A 19,063-nucleotide genomic window follows, 5' to 3' on the forward strand; every position below is an offset into this window, starting at 1 on the left:
GATTTCCAGACATATTCATTAGAGGGATTGAGACACTGCATAGGGGCCCTCGAGCCAAGGTTTTAGTCAATGGTAGTCTGACTGAATGGTTGGATATCTCAAGGGGAACGAGGCAGGGATGTCCCCTGTCCCCTCTCCTTTTTGATATCTACATTGAGCCGTTTGTCTGCTCCCTGAGATCTGACCCAGTGATTCTGCCTTTTAAAATTGGAGACTTGATTCTTAAGACAGCACTTTATGCCGATGACCTGCTTCTATATACATCAAATCCTGAGCAGGCCATTCCCAGACTATTTGAATTGGCTGAGGATTTTGGCACGGTCTCGGGATACAGGATTAATAAAGAAAAGACTGATATAATGAGTTGGAACAACCTGTCCCCGATACCAGAAGCCAAATTAAAAATTAGATACCTGGGTATTCAGCTTACTCATAATTTGGACGATATTACTAAAAGTAGTTGGCAGGCGGCGGTCAAGGATATTAGGAAGCTCCTGACTAGATGGAATACCTTACCCCTTAACATCTATGGAAGAGTCAATCTAGTCAAGATGATAATACTGCCAAAAGTTACCTTCCTTTTTAATTCCATCCCCTTGCACTTTAACAAAAGGGATATTTCTAACCTTCAAGGAAGGATTGGCTCGTTTATCTGGGCGACTAAGTCCCCCAGAATTGCCTGGCGGAAATTAAGAAAGGGGCTAAAACTGGGTGGACTGGCTTTGCCCGATATACTTTTTTATTGCTATGCTTTTCAATTTAAGAATTTTAGACTTCTGGCAAACAAACTAGATTCCTCTTCACACGGAAGGCTTTTTCAGGCCATGCTATCAGACCTGCCACAAGGTCGGGAGTTTTTTCTGTACAAATTTGGGGACCAGAAGTTTTTTAAGAAGGTTCGCCTGAAGCTTCTTGGGACAGCACTCAACATCTGGAAGGCAATACGTAGAATTTTGAATATACCCTACTATCACTCGCAAGCCCCCATTTGGGACTCTTCAGGTACACCAGATTGCCTATTAGATCGTCTGGCTCTTCCTCTGAGAGCTGCAGGATTAACCAAGTGGGGGGACCTGTCTAATGATTCCAAACTGTTAGGTTGGGAATCTCTTTTAAATCTTCCTGGTGGGGCAGTCAATGCTGGACGAAATTCCGATTCTGAGACTTATCAGTAGGGCGACAGGGAGGAAAGGGGAGGTGTCACTTTGGTATAATGCACTGGTGGGGGCGAAAGACGAACTAGGAGCTGATACCACCAAGCTTTGGACTAGTATCGTCACCCAGGACTCCGAAGAGATGCTGAAGATCTGGATAGACTCGTTCACAATTTCCCAAAAAACCATAAAACCATCCAATCTCAGGAGGAATCATCTATTCACAGCTTATATGGCTTACTGGACTCCTGCGAAATTGTCAAGGATCTCGGCAGAAGAATACGTCTGTTTAAGATGCAGGTCACCAGATGCGGATGATAGACATATGTTTGTAGACTGCCCTGAAATTACCAGCTACTGGGATCAGGTTTGTGGGTTCTTAGAAGAGGTTCTATCTATACCAATCACTTATTCCCCTAGATTAATATTCTTTGGTCTCCCTACGGACTATGATGTCAGTAACAGCACCTCACAGTTTATTTTTTATGTCATTGTTATTGCTAGAAGGGAGATATGTAGGCAGTGGAAATCTGTAAGTCCTCCCCGATTCGCAAACTGTCTTAAGAACATTATGGCTGTTAGTCGTTTAGACTTACTGTGTGGAGGAGAGAGTGCTGTAAAAATATGGTCCCAACTAATTGCATGGTCTGAGAGATAACGGACAAGGTACACAAAATGTCCAATGATTATGACAGAGGTTCTGTGGTCCTGTCCTCCTAAAGGTTCCGATACATCACGAAGGGGAGTGGGACAAGGTAACGACCTACCTCTGGGCGATCTCCGTCGGCTATACACGGTAGCCAGGGTGGGAATAGTTAGCCTGTGTTAAAGGCCAGGAGAAAAACCCATCTTGAGTTGACAATTTCTGGTGGCATTTATGAAGACAAAAAAATATATATATATATATATGCTATATATTTAGTGAGCCTATTAGTTTAGTCTGTTAGAGCATGAAGTTAAAAACGCAAAGGACATACTTTCAATCAGTCTCCAAGCCAATACTTGATGCTCCTTTAATGTTGAAAATAGATGTATTTTCTTCTGTATCATGTTTACCTCTATATTTCCTTTGCGCAGAAGCTGATAGAATGATTAGATGAATCAATTGAATATAGGTGATGAATATTTATTTATTGCTAAACCATGTGGAAAAAACGTTACTGGTTCAAAATTCTAACACTAAGTATGGAAATCTCTTTTGTATTGCAATTTTTTTGAAGTCATATTAGTTTCTTCATGTTGATAATATGAAACTTAATTCATATTAAACAGCTGAAATTAAGCTTTCCAAATCTCCCGGTTGAACTATCATTAGCACTGCTTCCTGAGCTGGTCCTCCAGAAGATGTACAAATTGGTCTGTTAGCACAGTTGGTTAGAGCGGGGTGCTAATAACGCCAAGGTCACATGTTCGATCCCTGCACAGGCCAAGTTTAAATGTTTGAAAAAAGATGAATTTTTCTTGTGTCTCATTTTGGACTGTTTATCTCCTTGGATCAAACGCTGCTTGAAGGATTGGATGAATACATGTGATATAATTGTAGAATTAATTACTATTCTTAAAGCGCCTGGAATATCTATTAATGGTTCTAAGTTCTAACGCCAAGTAACTAAATCTCTTATTTATTGCAATTTATTGAGATCATTTTTGTTTAGTCTTGTTAATAATATATAATGATACTATGAATGTAAACAGCTGAATATAAGCTTTCCAACTATCCCGGATTCACAATCAGTAGGACTTCATCATCTGCTTCATCTTCAATTGTATGCTATATATTTAGTGAGACTATTAGGTTAGTCTGTTAGAGCATGAAGTTAAAAACGCCAAGGACATACTTTCAATCAGTCTCCAAGCCAATACTTGATGCTCCTTTAATGTTAAAAATAGATGTATTTTCTACTGTATCATGTTTATCTCTATATTTACTTTGAGGAGAAGCTGATAAAATGATTAGATGAATCAATTCAATATAGGTGATGAATATTTATTTATTGCTTAACCACATGGAAAAAATCGTTAATGGTTCTAAGTTCTAACACTAAGTATGAAAATCTCTTTTGTATTGTAATTTTTTTGAAGTCATATTAGTTTCTTCATGTTGATAATATATAACTATAACTTCGGGAAGATAACAACAAGATGCAATCTTCCCTACAGGACCTTACTATCAAAATTGGGGGGGTCTCCCAAGAAACCATAGAACTACAGGAACGGGTGGTTCAGGTGGAGGAGATAAATACCAAACTCGAAGGAGCTGTAGGAAAACACGACGACCAGTTGAAGGCACTGCAGCTAAAGGTCGAAGATTTGGAGAACAGACAAAGGCAATCCAATCTACGACTTTTTGGTATCCCGGAGAGATCAGAGGGCTCGGACTCTAGAGCTTATATAGTAGGGGTACTTCAGAAGGCCTTCCCAGACCTAGCGGATTGGGACTGGGATTCGCAAATCCAGAGGGCCCACCGCTTGCCCCTGATCCAGAGGAATAAAGGAAATCAATTTCCTCGCCCTTTTCTTATATATTTTGGTAACTTCCTTCTACGGCAAGCGGTTTGGCAGAGAGCTCGCCCTAACTCCCCAATTGCTGTAGGAGAGTTCTCATTTTTTGCACGCTCAGATCTCAGCAGGGATACTATGGATAGGAGGTGGCAACTCCGGAAACTTATGGACCCAATTAAGGCTAACGGAGGACAGGTATTTCTTCAAGAGCCTGCACGCCTCAAGGTTATAAGAAACGGACATACGTATTTCTTTAATGATGTAAAAGAGGCAGAGAACTATCTCTCCAGTATTAGCTCTAGCCAGAGCTAAAACGCAATATATATTAGCATAGCCAATACTGATGAACTGGGTACACGAGGGGGAGGTTGAGGGGTATAAATAAAAAAAATAAAAAAAAAGCGGTGAGGGTGATGGTGAGGGAGGAGGATTAAAAAAAAAAAGGGGGAAAAGATACACACCATTTTCACAGGCTGTATTATGTAGTTTGCTTATGGAAGGTGGAGGGGGCGGCAGCGACTCAGGGGGGTGTCACCACACGTGCTGCCTCACCAACGACGGCAGTCACTGGAGGGTGGTTCTTCCCCGGCTGGGGAGAGAGCCAGGGGGACGGGAGGGGGGTGGGACCCCTTCTCCGCAGGTTGGGGGCAAGGGGAGGGAAAGGGGGGGGGTATAGCAAAAATTGTTGGCAGGATGATAGGGGGAATCAACTTGATAAAGTTTGTAACTCTTTATTGGTTTTCGATGGTATTATTTTGTGGTATAGAGGTTTTAGAGAACTAGCTTTCTTATATGGCTATCTGAAGAGGGGCGTAGTATTTTTACTTAAATGCATTTTATAAAATGTTTAGCTTGGAACGTGGCAGGGCTGAATAGCAAAAACAAAAGATCCCTAGTAGCAGAAGAGTTGAAATTACATAACCCCCATTTTTGTTTATTAACAGAAACCCATATTATTTGGAAAGATAGGAAAATACTAAACCAACTAGGGTATGATGTTTTGGTCTGCTCTACTTTTGTGAACTCTACGAGAGGAGTGGTTATACTTAAGGATAAGCGTTTCAGGGCACAAGTACTTCAAACTGCTCATGATAAAGACGGCAGATGGGCTATAGCGCAAATTAGTTATGCAAACGTTAAATATGTCCTATGTGCTGTTTATGGCTCAAATATAGACGAACCAAAGTATTTTGACCAATTAAACGTGAAACTTCTGGACTGGGCGGGGGAGATAATTGTAATGGGAGATTTTAATTGCATTCTAGACTACAAAATTGATACAACTAAACCTCATGTACATCAAAGGATGCATAGGACCAGATTTTCAATATTAGATCTATGCCGGATACATAACATCAAAGACGCTTGGAGGCATTTATATCCAACCTTACCAGGATATACGTACTACTCTGCTCCCCATAAGATGTGTAGGAGATTAGACATGGCTCTAGTGAGCGATAATCTATTACGGACCGGTTATATGATTCTCTGTCCTCGGATAACATCTGATCATAACGCACTAATAATGACATTTGATACACAAAATGCCAGGACACCACCTAGGCCATTTTCTTTTCCTAGATATTTAATTTCAGACACTACTTACGTGACACAACTCAAAACTCATATAAACGAATTTATTAACATCAATAGGAATTCAACCGGGTGTTGCATGGTATGGGACGCTTGCAAGGCAAGCATTAGGGGCTTTACCCAGGCGTATGTTTTTAGGCAAAATGCAGAACAGAATCAATATAAGATTACACTACTAGAGAACATAACTAAACAAGAAGACTTATTAGCTAAAGCCTTACAGATCAATTCTCCATCGGCAATGGAAATTAATATAAAACTTAGTGCATTGAAAAATGACATAAAAGCTAATCTTACTCGGAAAAATAGTGCAAGGATCCACAAATTTAAATTTGCTCAATATGAGGGTGGAGACAAGATCGGTAGAATTTTAGCCTATAAGGTGGCGGAGAAAAGAGCTGACACATTAATTTCTAACATCCGAGGACAGGGGAACAAGTTATATAGCCGACCACAAGATATATTAGATCAATTTGCGGTATATTACGAAAACTTATATACCCCGGACAGCCCTGTAAACATAGTCCAAATTAAGGAATATGTGAACGACTACCCAGTAAATACTGGGAATATATTAGGCTTGGATGCACTCTCCAACGACATACAATTGATCGAACTTCATCAGGCTATCAACATATTACCAACAGGAAAGGCGGCAGGGGAAGATACGATACCTCTAGAACTGTATAAAATCTGTAGACTAGAACTAGAACAGCTTTTTTTAGAAGTAATCCAATCAATCGGAATAAATGGAACAACCCCTAAATCCTGGAATCGGACTAAAATAATCTTTTTTTTTTTAAAAAGGGAAGCCTAAAGAGGAGAGAGGGTCATATCGACCCATCTCTCTAATAAATACGGATGCCAAAATATTCGCCAAGATCATCGCACTTAGACTTGCCCCATACATGCCTAGAATTGTAAACCCGCAACAACACGGCTTTATCTCAGGGAGAGACACAACAATACACGTAAATATGGCAATAACGGCATTTGATATCGCGGAGATTGAATCCACCCCACTCGGTATGATACTATTAGATGCTGAAAAGGCTTTCGACCGAGTGGGGTGGACCTATCTCTGGTGCGTACTGTCTAAAATGGGTTTTGGGGGTAGCTTCTTGAAGGGTATAAAAGCGCTCTATGACAAACCTACCGCCTGTATTAGCTATGGGGGCCTGACCTCACCAGAATTCCCAATTAAGCGGGGAACCCGGCAGGGATGCCCTCTCTCTCCCCTCCTATTCGCTCTTTCACTGGAACCTTTTTTACTTGCCCTTCACTCCCAAATATTGATTGCTCCCTTTAGGTCCAGCTCACAGGAACTGAAAATGACAGCTTATGCTGACGACATTGCAGTATACACCACAGATGTAGCCAAGGCATTGAAAGGAATATATATTGAGGCTGAGAAATTTGGGAAGGTGTCAGGCTATAAGCTTAACCAGCAGAAGACGCAAGTTATAGCCAATTACTCTCCTATCGCACCTATCCCTGAGATATGCAAAGAGGCCACTTATTTAGGGGTTAAACTCACAGCTAGAATACAAGACATCAATAAGATAAATTATAATGACCTGACTAAAAAGACTATTCTTATTTTGAAAAAATGGAACAAATTGCCTTTGAATATGGTTAGCAGGATAAACCTTATTAAAATGAAAATACTCCCAAAATAAGTATACTTATTCCGATCAATTCCATTGGCATTAAATAATAAATTCTTCCAAAACTTAGATGGGATCTTTAGTAGCTTCATTTGGGGCTACAAAAAAGTCAGAAGGTCACTAAAAATGCTGAAAAACAATACAAATAAGGGAGGGCTGAACGCTCCAGACTTCAAACTATATTTTTGGTCTTCGTTTATTACACGCATACGCTCTTTACTGCATGGGGGTAGAACTCTTTTTTTCCATTATTTTATGTTAAAACAAGATTCACTATTCTTCTTGTTCAGAATTAACGACCCGAATTATTACAAAAGGGTAAGATTCAAGACTGCTAGAGATATCATTAAAATATGGGAAAACATATTAAAATTCTGCAAAACAACCTTTTTCCACCCAAAATCACCATTGTGGGGCAATCCAGGTCTCCCGGCTATATTTACAGATTCCACCATTAATAGCTGGGCTTCTTCTGGGATTAATACTTTAGTGGATCTATATGGCGTGCAGGGGTTTTTAGATTTTAACACGCTCAAACAAATATATGATCTACCTGAAATTGCAAGATTCAAACATATGCAAATCCATGATTATTTGATTAACAAAAAAAAGATACAAACTGTTTCGGAATGCGATATATGGACATGCCTTTATACAAATAAGAATAAATCAACTATTAGTGGAGCTTATCGAATATTCAGCACATTCAAAACAAATGACAATGATAAACTGGCCTTGAAATGGAGCATACAATTAAATCTAAATGTTACGACTAAGCAGATAGAGAACTCTTTTACTAACATTAACAAACTGGTACGCTCATCTAGCCTTAGGCTACAACAATATCGAACGACCTGTATGCTCTACTATACACCCGAAAGGATCGCTAGATGGTCTCCGAACCCCACTTTTAGCAGTCGCACTAAATGTCCCAAATGTTCGGCTGTAGCAGCAAATCTAGTTCATATCTTGTACTCATGCCCCAAACTTAAAAGCTTTTGGGATGATATACTGAGGGTTCTAAGAGTAAAAAATATCCCATTGCCCACCATCACGGCCGCTTCGGTTCTGATAGATCTTAATCTATCCACATCTCCACTATCCCCCCTAACGACTATACTGTTCTCATGTGCCAAACTAACCTTAGCTAGGGCTTGGATTGATCTAGAAACCCCGACGGTTTGGAAGTGGTGGACATTGGTAACAGAGGTACATGCTATGGAGCTGGCTTTAGCCAATCTCAGGGGAGCACGATCATTGAACAAATTTGATAGAATTTGGGGTAGCTTTATAGACTAAAATCAGAACTTTATTTTTATATTGTTTAAATGTTAAATTCTCATTTATAAAATTGTAACAGTAACTTTAACCACGATGATTACACACCATAACTAACTTGTTTATTACATATTTAATTTCGCCAGTTTTCTTTCTGTAATTACTCATGAATGTCTTATGAATGTTTGTCGATTTTTGTTCTTTCCGTCATCCTGTCAACATCAATAAAAATCTTTAAAAAAAAAAAAAAAAAAACTATAACTTCATGGTAAACTGCTGAAATTAAGCTTTCCAAATCTCCTGGGTTAACTATCATTTCCCCTTCTTCATATGCTGGACCTCCAGGTAGTTGTGCGAAATGGCCTGTTAGCTCAGATGGTTGGAGCGTGGTGCTAATAACGCCAAGGTCACAGGTTCGATCCCTGAACAGGCCAACTTTAATTGTTTGAATAAAAATGAAGTTTTCTTGTGTCTCATTTTGGACTGTTTATCTCCTTGGATCAAACGCTGCTTGAAGGATTGGATGGAATCAGTAGCATTTCATCATCTGCTAATTCTTCAATAGTATGCTATATATTTAGTGAGCCTATTAGTTTAGTCTGTTAGAGCATGAAGTTAAAATCAGAAAGGACATACTTTCAATCAGTCTCCAAGCCAATACTTGATGCTCCTTTAATGTTGAAAATAGATGTATTTTCTTCTGTATCATGTTTACCTCTATATTTCCTTTGCGCAGAAGCTGATAGAATGATTAGATGAATCAATTGAATATAGGTGATGAATATTTATTTATTGCTAAACCACGTGGAAAAAACGTTACTGGTTCAAAATTCTATCACTAAGTATGGAAATCTCTTTTGTATTGCAATTTGTTTGAAGTCATATTAGTTTCTTCATGTTGATAATATGAAAGTTAATTCATATTAAACTGCTGAAATTAAGCTTTCCAAATCTCCCGGTTGAACTATCATTAGCACTGCTTCCTGTGCTGGTCCTCCATAAAATGTTCCAATTGGCCTTTTAGCTCAGTTGGTTAGAGCGTGGTGCTAATAACGCCAATGCCACAGGTTCGATCCCTGTACAGGCCAAGTTTAATTCTTTGAAAAAAGATTAATTTTTCTTGTGTCTCATTTTGGACTGTTTATCTCCTTGGATCAAACGCTGCTTGAAGGACTGGATGAATACATTTGATAGAATTATAGAATTAATTACTATTCTTAAAGCGCCTGGAATATCTATTAATGGTTCTAAGTTCTAACGCCAAGTAACTAAATCTCTTATTTATAGCAATTTATTGAGATCATTTTTGTTTAGTCTTGTTGATAATATATAAAGATACTATGAATGTAAACAGCTGAATATAAGCTTTCCAACTATCCCGGATTAACAATCAGTAGGACTTCATCATCTGCTTCATCTTCAATAGTATGCTATATATTTAATGACTCTATTAGTTTAGTCTGTTAGAGCATGAAGTTAAAAACGCAAAGGACATAATTTCAATCAGTCTCCAAGCCAATACTTGATTCTCCTTTAATCTTGAAAATAGATGTATTTTCTTCTGTATCATGTTTACCTCCATATTTCCTTTGCGCAGAAGCTGATAAAATGATTAGATGAATCAATTGAATATAGGTGATGAATATTTATTTATTGCTAAACCACGTGGAAAAAACGTTACTGGTTCAAAATTCTAACACTAAGTATGGAAATCTCTTTTGTATTGCAATTTTTTTGAAGTCATATTAGTTTCTTCATGTTGATAATATGAAAGTTAATTCATATTAAACAGCTGAAATTAAGCTTTCCAAATCTCCCGGCTGAACTATCATTAGCACTGCTTCCTGTGCTGTTCATCCAGAAGATGTGCAAATTGGCCTGTTAGCTCAGTTGGTTAGAGCGTGATGCTAATAACGCCAAGGTCACAGGTTCGATCCCTGTACAGGCCAAGTTTAATTCTTTGAAAAAAGATGAATATTTCTTGTGTCTCATTTTGGACTGTTTATCTCCTTGGATCAAACGCTGCTTGAAGGATTGGATGAATACATTTGATAGAATTATAGAATTAATTACTATTCTTAAAGCGCCTGGAATATCTATTAATGGTTCTAAGTTCTAACGCCAAGTAACTAAATCTCTTATTTATAGCAATTTATTGAGATCATTTTTGTTTAGTCTTGTTGATAATATATAAAGATACTATGAATGTAAACAGCTGAATATAAGCTTTCCAACTATCCCGGATTAACAATCAGTAGGACTTCATCATCTGCTTCATCTTCAATAGTATGCTATATATTTAGTGACTCTATTAGTTTAGTCTGTTAGAGCATGAAGTTAAAAACGCCAAGGACATACTTTCAATCAGTCTCCAAGCCAATACTTGATGCTCCTTTAATGTTGAAAATAGATGTATTTTCTACTGTATCATGTTTATCTCTATATTTCCTTTGAGGAGAAGCTGATAAAATGATTAGATGAATCAATTCAATATAGGTGATGAATATTTATTTATTGCTTAACCACATGGAAAAAACGTTAATGGTTTTAAGTTCTAACACTAAGTATGAAAATCTCTTTTGTATTGTTATTTTTTTTAAGTCATATTAGTTTCTTCATGTTGATAATATATAACAATAACTTCATGGTAAACTGCTGAAATTAAGCTTTCCAAATCTCCTGGGTTAACTATCATTTGCCCTTCTTCATTTGCTGGACCTCCAGGTAGTTGTGCAAAATGGCCTGTTAGCTCAGATGGTTAGAGCGTGGTGCTAATAACGCCAAGGTCACAGGTTCGATCCCTGTACAGGCCAAGTTTATTTGTTTGAAAAAAGATTAATTTTTCTAGTGTCTCATTTTGGACTGTTTATCTCCTTGAATCACATGCTGCTTGAAGGATTGGATGGAATCAGTAGCATTTCATCATCTGCTAATTCTTCAAAAGTATTCTATATATTTAGTGAGCCTATTAGTTTAGTCTGTTAGAGCATGAAGTTAAAAACACAAAGGACATAATTTCAATCAGTCTCCAAGCCAATACTTGATTCTCCTTTAATGTTGAAAATAGATGTATTTTCTTCTGTATCATGTTTACCTCTATATTTCTTTGCGCAGAAGCTGATAGAATGATTAGATGAATCAATTGAATATAGGTGATGAATATTTATTTATTGCTAAACCACGTGGAAAAAACTTTAGTGGTTCTAAGTTCTAACACTAAGTATGGAAATCTCTTTTGTATTGCAATTTTGTTGGTCATATTAGTTTCTTCATGTTGATAATATAAAACAATAACTTCATGGTAAACTGCTGAAATTAAGCTTTCCAAATCTCCTGGGTTAACTATCATTTGCCCTTCTTCATATGCTGGACCTCCAGCTAGCTGTGCAAAATGGCCTGTTAGCTCAGATGGTTAGAGCGTGGTGCTAATAACGCCAAGGTCACAGGTTCGATCCCTGTACAGGCTAAGTTTAATTGTTTGAACAAAGATGAATTTTTCTTGTGTCTCATTTTGGACTGTTTATCTCCTTGAATCACACGCTGCTTGAAGGATTGGATGGAATCAGTAGCATTTCATCATCTGCTAATTCTTCAAAAGTATTCTATATATTTAGTGAGCCTATTAGTTTAGTCTGTTAGAGCATGAAGTTAAAAACGCAAAGGACATAATTTCAATCAGTCTCCAAGCCAATACTTGAAGCTCCTTTAATGATGAAAATAAATGTATTTCCTTCTGTATCATGTTTACCTCCATATTTCCTTTGCGCAGAAGCTGATAGAATGATTAGATGAATCAATTGAATATAGGTGATGAATATTTATTTATTGCTAAACCACGTGGAAAAAACGTTACTGGTTCAAAATTCTAACACTAAGTATGGAAATCTCTTTTGTATTGCAATTTTTTTGAAGTCATATTAGTTTCTTCATGTTGATAATATGAAAGTTAATTCATATTAAACAGCTGAAATTAAGCTTTCCAAATCTCCCGGTTGAACTATCATTAGCACTGCTTCCTGTGCTGGTCCTCCAGAAGATGTGCAAATTGGCCTGTTAGCTCAGTTGGTTAGAGTGTGGTGCTAATAACACCAAGGTCACAGGTTCGATCCCTATTCAAGCCAAGTTTAGTTCTTTGAGAAAAGATGAATTTTTCATGTGTCTCATTTTGGACTCTTTATCTCCTTGGATCAAACGCTCCTTGAAGGATTGGATGAATACATTTGATATAATTATAGAATTAATTACTATTCTTAAAGCGCCTGGAATATCTATTAATGGTTCTAAGTTCTAACGCCAAGTAACTAAATCTCTTATTTATTGCAATTTATTGAGATCATTTTTGTTTAGTCTTGTTGATAATATATAAAGATACTATGAATGTAAACAGCTGAATATAAGCTTTCCAACTATCCCGGATTAACAATCAGTAGGACTTCATCATCTGCTTCATCTTCAGTAGTATGCTATATATTTAGTGACTCTATTAGTTTAGTCTGTTAGAGCATGAAGTTAAAAACGCCAAGGACATACTTTCAATCAGTCTCCAAGCCAATACTTGATGCTCCTTTAATGTTGAAAATAGATGTATTTTCTACTGTATCATGTTTATCTCTATATGTCCTTTGAGGAGAAGCTGATAAAATGGTTAGATGAATCAATTCAATATTGGTGATGAATATTTATTTATTGCTTAACCACATGGAAAAAACGTTAATGGTTCTAAGTTCTAACACTAAGTATGTAAATCTCTTTTGTATTGTTATTTTTTTTAAGTCATATTAGTTTCTTCATGTTGATAATGTATAACAATAACTTCATGGTAAACTGCTGAAATTAAGCTTTCCAAATCTCCTGGGTTAACTATCATTTGCCCTTCTTCATTTGCTGGACCTCCAGGTAGTTGTGCAAAATGGCCTGTTATCTCAGATGGTTAGAGCGTGGTGCTAATAACGCCAAGGTCACAGGTTCGATCCCTGTACAGGCCAAGTTTAATTGTTTGAACAAAGATGAATTTTTCTTGTGTCTCATTTTGGACTGTTTATCTCCTTGAATCACACGCTGCTTGAAGGATTGGATGGAATCAGTAGCATTTCATCATCTGCTAATTCTTCAAAAGTATTCTATATATTTAGGAGCCTATTAGTTTAGTCTGTTAGAGCATGAAGTTAAAAACGCAAAGGACATAATTTCAATCAGTCTCCAAGCCAATACTTGATGCTCCTTTAATGTTGAAAATAGATGTATTTTCTTCTGTATCATGTTTACCTCCATATTTCCTTTGCGCAGAAGCTGATAGAATGATTAGATGAATCAATTGAATATAGGTGATGAATATTTATTTATTGCTAAACCACGTGGAAAAAACGTTACTGGTTCAAAATTCTAACACTAAGTATGGAAATCTCTTTTGTATTGCAATTTTTTTGAAGTCATATTAGTTTCTTCATGTTGATAATATGAAAGTTAATTCATATTAAACAGCTGAAATTAAGCTTTCCAAATCTCCCGGTTGAACTATCAGTAGCACTGCTTCCTGTGCTGGTCCTCCAGAAGATGTGCAAATTGGCCTGTTAGCTCAGTTGGTTAGAGCGCTTTGCTAATAATGCCAAGGTCACAGGTTCGATCCCTGTACAGGCCAAGTTTAATTCTTTGAAAAAAGATTAATTTTTCTTGTGTCTCATTTTGGACTGTTTATCTCCTTGGATCAAACGCTGCTTGATCGACTGGATGAATACATTTGATATAATTATAGAATGAATTACTATTCTTAAAGTGCCTGGAATATCTATTAATGGTTCTAAGTTCTAACGCCAAGTAACTAAATCTCTTATTTATTGCAATTTATTGAGATAATTTTTGTTTAGTCTTGTTGATATTATATAAAGATACTATGAATGTAAACAGCTGAATATAAGCTTTACAACTATCCCGGATTAACAATCAGTAGGACTTCATCATCAGCTTCATCTTCAATAGTATACTATATATTTAGTGAGACTATTAGTTTAGTCTGTTAGAGCATGAAGTTAAAAACGCCAAGGACATACATTCAATCAGTCTCCAAGCCAATACTTGATGCACCTTTAATGTTGAAAATAGATGTATTTTCTACTGTATCATGTTTATCTCTATATTTCCTTAGAGGAGAAGCTGATATAATGATTAGATGAATCAATTCAATATAGGTGATGAATATTTATTTATTGCTTAACCACATGGAAAAAACGTTAATGGTTCTAAGTTCTAACACTAAGTATGTAAATCTCTTTTGTATTGTAATTTTTTTTAAGTCATATTAGTTTCTTCATGTTGATAATATATAACAATAACTTCATGGTAAACTGCTGAAATTAAGCTTTCCAAATCTCCTGGGTTAACTATCATTTGCCCTTCTTCATATGCTGGACCTCCAGGTAGTTGTGCAAAATGGCCTGTTAGCTCAGATGGTTAGAGCGTGGTGCTAATAACGCCAAGGTCACAGGTTCGATCCCTGTACAGGCCAAGTTTAATTGTTTGAACAAAGATGAATTTTTCTTGTGTCTCATTTTGGACTGTTTATCTCCTTGAATCACACGCTGCTTGAAGGATTGGATGGAATCAGTAGCATTTCTTCATCTGCTAATTCTTCAAAAGTATTCTATATATTTAGTGAGCCTATTAGTTTAGTCTGTTAGAGCATGAAGTTAAAAACGCAAAGGACATAATTTCAATCAGTCTCCAAGCCAATACTTGATGCTCCTTTAATGTTGAAAATAGATGTATTTTCTTCTGTATCATGTTTACCTCTATATTTCCTTTGCGCAGAAGCTGATAGAATGATTAGATGAATCAATTGAATATAGGTGATGAATATTTATTTATTGCTAAACCACGTGGAAAAAACGTTACTGGTTCAAAATTCTATCACTAAGTATGGAAATCTCTTTTGTATTGCAATTTGTTTGAAGTCATATTAGTTTCTTCATGTTGATAATATGAAAGTTAATTCATATTAAACTGCTGAAATTAAGCTTTCCAAATCTCCCGGTTGAACTATCATTAGCACTGCTTCCTGTGCTGGTCCTCCATAAAATGTTCCAATTGGCCTTTTAGCTCAGTTGGTTAGAGCGTGGTGCTAATAACGCCAATGCCACAGGTTCGATCCCTGTACAGGCCAAGTTTAATTCTTTGAAAAAAGATTAATTTTTCTTGTGTCTCATTTTGGACTGTTTATCTCCTTGGATCAAACGCTGCTTGAAGGACTGGATGAATACATTTGATAGAATTATAGAATTAATTACTATTCTTAAAGCGCCTGGAATATCTATTAATGGTTCTAAGTTCTAACGCCAAGTAACTAAATCTCTTATTTATAGCAATTTATTGAGATCATTTTTGTTTAGTCTTGTTGATAATATATAAAGATACTATGAATGTAAACAGCTGAATATAAGCTTTCCAACTATCCCGGATTAACAATCAGTAGGACTTCATCATCTGCTTCATCTTCAATAGTATGCTATATATTTAATGACTCTATTAGTTTAGTCTGTTAGAGCATGAAGTTAAAAACGCAAAGGACATAATTTCAATCAGTCTCCAAGCCAATACTTGATTCTCCTTTAATCTTGAAAATAGATGTATTTTCTTCTGTATCATGTTTACCTCCATATTTCCTTTGCGCAGAAGCTGATAAAATGATTAGATGAATCAATTGAATATAGGTGATGAATATTTATTTATTGCTAAACCACGTGGAAAAAACGTTACTGGTTCAAAATTCTAACACTAAGTATGGAAATCTCTTTTGTATTGCAATTTTTTTGAAGTCATATTAGTTTCTTCATGTTGATAATATGAAAGTTAATTCATATTAAACAGCTGAAATTAAGCTTTCCAAATCTCCCGGCTGAACTATCATTAGCACTGCTTCCTGTGCTGTTCATCCAGAAGATGTGCAAATTGGCCTGTTAGCTCAGTTGGTTAGAGCGTGATGCTAATAACGCCAAGGTCACAGGTTCGATCCCTGTACAGGCCAAGTTTAATTCTTTGAAAAAAGATGAATATTTCTTGTGTCTCATTTTGGACTGTTTATCTCCTTGGATCAAACGCTGCTTGAAGGATTGGATGAATACATTTGATAGAATTATAGAATTAATTACTATTCTTAAAGCGCCTGGAATATCTATTAATGGTTCTAAGTTCTAACGCCAAGTAACTAAATCTCTTATTTATAGCAATTTATTGAGATCATTTTTGTTTAGTCTTGTTGATAATATATAAAGATACTATGAATGTAAACAGCTGAATATAAGCTTTCCAACTATCCCGGATTAACAATCAGTAGGACTTCATCATCTGCTTCATCTTCAATAGTATGCTATATATTTAGTGACTCTATTAGTTTAGTCTGTTAGAGCATGAAGTTAAAAACGCCAAGGACATACTTTCAATCAGTCTCCAAGCCAATACTTGATGCTCCTTTAATGTTGAAAATAGATGTATTTTCTACTGTATCATGTTTATCTCTATATTTCCTTTGAGGAGAAGCTGATAAAATGATTAGATGAATCAATTCAATATAGGTGATGAATATTTATTTATTGCTTAACCACATGGAAAAAACGTTAATGGTTTTAAGTTCTAACACTAAGTATGAAAATCTCTTTTGTATTGTTATTTTTTTTAAGTCATATTAGTTTCTTCATGTTGATAATATATAACAATAACTTCATGGTAAACTGCTGAAATTAAGCTTTCCAAATCTCCTGGGTTAACTATCATTTGCCCTTCTTCATTTGCTGGACCTCCAGGTAGTTGTGCAAAATGGCCTGTTAGCTCAGATGGTTAGAGCGTGGTGCTAATAACGCCAAGGTCACAGGTTCGATCCCTGTACAGGCCAAGTTTATTTGTTTGAAAAAAGATTAATTTTTCTAGTGTCTCATTTTGGACTGTTTATCTCCTTGAATCACATGCTGCTTGAAGGATTGGATGGAATCAGTAGCATTTCATCATCTGCTAATTCTTCAAAAGTATTCTATATATTTAGTGAGCCTATTAGTTTAGTCTGTTAGAGCATGAAGTTAAAAACACAAAGGACATAATTTCAATCAGTCTCCAAGCCAATACTTGATTCTCCTTTAATGTTGAAAATAGATGTATTTTCTTCTGTATCATGTTTACCTCTATATTTCTTTGCGCAGAAGCTGATAGAATGATTAGATGAATCAATTGAATATAGGTGATGAATATTTATTTATTGCTAAACCACGTGGAAAAAACTTTAGTGGTTCTAAGTTCTAACACTAAGTATGGAAATCTCTTTTGTATTGCAATTTTGTTGGTCATATTAGTTTCTTCATGTTGATAATATAAAACAATAACTTCATGGTAAACTGCTGAAATTAAGCTTTCCAAATCTCCTGGGTTAACTATCATTTGCCCTTCTTCATATGCTGGACCTCCAGCTAGCTGTGCAAAATGGCCTGTTAGCTCAGATGGTTAGAGCGTGGTGCTAATAACGCCAAGGTCACAGGTTCGATCCCTGTACAGGCTAAGTTTAATTGTTTGAACAAAGATGAATTTTTCTTGTGTCTCATTTTGGACTGTTTATCTCCTTGAATCACACGCTGCTTGAAGGATTGGATGGAATCAGTAGCATTTCATCATCTGCTAATTCTTCAAAAGTATTCTATATATTTAGTGAGCCTATTAGTTTAGTCTGTTAGAGCATGAAGTTAAAAACGCAAAGGACATAATTTCAATCAGACTCCAAGCCAATACTTGAAGCTCCTTTAATGATGAAAATAAATGTATTTCCTTCTGTATCATGTTTACCTCCATATTTCCTTTGCGCAGAAGCTGATAGAATGATTAGATGAATCAATTGAATATAGGTGATGAATATTTATTTATTGCTAAACCACGTGGAAAAAACGTTACTGGTTCAAAATTCTAACACTAAGTATGGAAATCTCTTTTGTATTGCAATTTTTTGGAAGTCATATTAGTTTCTTCATGTTGATAATATGAAAGTTAATTCATATTAAACAGCTGAAATTAAGCTTTCCAAATCTCCCGGTTGAACTATCATTAGCACTGCTTCCTGTGCTGGTCCTCCAGAAGATGTGCAAATTGGCCTGTTAGCTCAGTTGGTTAGAGTGTGGTGCTAATAACACCAAGGTCACAGGTTCGATCCCTATTCAAGCCAAGTTTAGTTCTTTGAGAAAAGATGAATTTTTCATGTGTCTCATTTTGGACTCTTTATCTCCTTGGATCAAACGCTCCTTGAAGGATTGGATGAATACATTTGATATAATTATAGAATTAATTACTATTCTTAAAGCGCCTGGAATATCTATTAATGGTTCTAAGTTCTAACGCCAAGTAACTAAATCTCTTATTTATTGCAATTTATTGAGATCATTTTTGTTTAGTCTTGTTGATAATATATAAAGATACTATGAATGTAAACAGCTGAATATAAGCTTTCCAACTATCCCGGATTAACAATCAGTAGGACTTCATCATCTGCTTCATCTTCAGTAGTATGCTATATATTTAGTGACTCTATTAGTTTAGTCTGTTAGAGCATGAAGTTAAAAACGCCAAGGACATACTTTCAATCAGTCTCCAAGCCAATACTTGATGCTCCTTTAATGTTGAAAATAGATGTATTTTCTACTGTATCATGTTTATCTCTATATGTCCTTTGAGGAGAAGCTGATAAAATGGTTAGATGAATCAATTCAATATTGGTGATGAATATTTATTTATTGCTTAACCACATGGAAAAAACGTTAATGGTTCTAAGTTCTAACACTAAGTATGTAAATCTCTTTTGTATTGTTATTTTTTTTAAGTCATATTAGTTTCTTCATGTTGATAATG

The 19,063-nt window shown here is 36.0% G+C and overlaps 5 non-coding genes across 5 annotated transcripts; all 5 read left to right on the forward strand.

Annotated features, from left to right (window-relative positions):
* Positions 1–10,069: 10,069 nt before the first annotated feature.
* Positions 10,070–10,143, forward strand: TRNAI-AAU (transfer RNA isoleucine (anticodon AAU)). The gene has a single exon. It is a non-coding gene; the product is annotated as a tRNA-Ile (tRNA).
* A 790-nt stretch (positions 10,144–10,933) lies between these two features.
* Positions 10,934–11,007, forward strand: TRNAI-AAU (transfer RNA isoleucine (anticodon AAU)). Its single transcript has one exon. It is a non-coding gene; the product is annotated as a tRNA-Ile (tRNA).
* Positions 11,008–14,622: 3,615 nt separating this feature from the next.
* TRNAI-AAU (transfer RNA isoleucine (anticodon AAU)) lies at positions 14,623–14,696 on the forward strand. Its single transcript has one exon. It is a non-coding gene; the product is annotated as a tRNA-Ile (tRNA).
* Positions 14,697–16,137: 1,441 nt separating this feature from the next.
* Positions 16,138–16,211, forward strand: TRNAI-AAU (transfer RNA isoleucine (anticodon AAU)). Its single transcript has one exon. It is a non-coding gene; the product is annotated as a tRNA-Ile (tRNA).
* Positions 16,212–17,001: 790 nt separating this feature from the next.
* On the forward strand, positions 17,002–17,075 carry TRNAI-AAU (transfer RNA isoleucine (anticodon AAU)). The gene has a single exon. It is a non-coding gene; the product is annotated as a tRNA-Ile (tRNA).
* The last annotated feature ends 1,988 nt before the right edge of the window (positions 17,076–19,063 follow it).

The sequence above is a fragment of the Lissotriton helveticus genome, chromosome 4_1 (assembly GCF_964261635.1).
Source record: "Lissotriton helveticus chromosome 4_1, aLisHel1.1, whole genome shotgun sequence".
NCBI lineage: Eukaryota > Metazoa > Chordata > Amphibia > Caudata > Salamandridae > Lissotriton > Lissotriton helveticus.